This window comes from Somniosus microcephalus, unplaced genomic scaffold (genome assembly GCF_052327205.1).
Source record: "Somniosus microcephalus isolate GS21.2 unplaced genomic scaffold, FLI_Smic_1.0 unresolved_chr4, whole genome shotgun sequence".
Lineage (NCBI taxonomy): Eukaryota > Metazoa > Chordata > Chondrichthyes > Squaliformes > Somniosidae > Somniosus > Somniosus microcephalus.
The window spans coordinates 20,371,488-20,372,416 of NW_028225182.1; positions in this window are offsets into that span (position 1 = coordinate 20,371,488).

Consider the following 929-nt stretch of genomic DNA (forward strand, 5'->3'; position numbering starts at 1 on the left):
CAGTGGTCTACATTCAAGGAGATATTTCACATCTTTCAAGATAAATATATTCCACTGAGGAAAAAGGGGAGTAAAAGAAAAGAAAGCCACCCGTGGCTTAGTAAAGTAATAAAGGATAGTATCCGACTGAAAACAAGGGCATATAAAGTAGCCAAATCTAGTGGGAGGATAGAAGATTGGGAAACATTTAAAAGCCAGCAAACAATAACTAAAAGATTAATTAAGAAAGGGAAGATAGATTATGAAAGTAAACGAGCAAAAAGTATAAAAACATATAGCAAGAGTTTCTACAGCTATATAAAAAGAAAAAGTGTGGCTAAAGTGAACGTTGGTCTCTTAGAGGATGGGATCAGAAAACTAGTGGTGGGGAACATGGAGATGGCAAAGACGCTGAACAAATATTTTGTATCAGTCTTTACAGTAGAGGACACTAAAAATATCCCAACACTGGATAAACAGGGGGCAATGGGGGGGGGGGGAGGAGTTAAAAATGATTAAAATCACTAAGGCGATGGTTCTCAGTAAAATAATGGGACTTAAGGTGGATAAATCCCCCCGACCTGATGGCCTACATCCTAGGGTCTTGAGAGAAGTGGCGGTAGGGATTGTGGATGCATTGGTGATTATTTTCCAGAACTCCCTGGACTCAGGAAAGGTCCCAGCAGATTGGAAAACTGCTAATGTATTTAAGAAGGGAAGTAGACAAAAAGCTGGAAACTATAGACCAATTAGCCTAACATCTGTGGCTGGCAAAATGTTGGCGTCCATTATTAAGGAAACAGTAACAGAGCATTTGGATAAACATAATTTAATAGGACAGAGTCAGCATGGTTTTATGAAGGGGAAGTCATGTTTGACAAATTTGCTCGAATTCTTTGAGGATGTAACATACAGGGTGGATAAAGGGAAACCAGTGGATGTAGTGTATT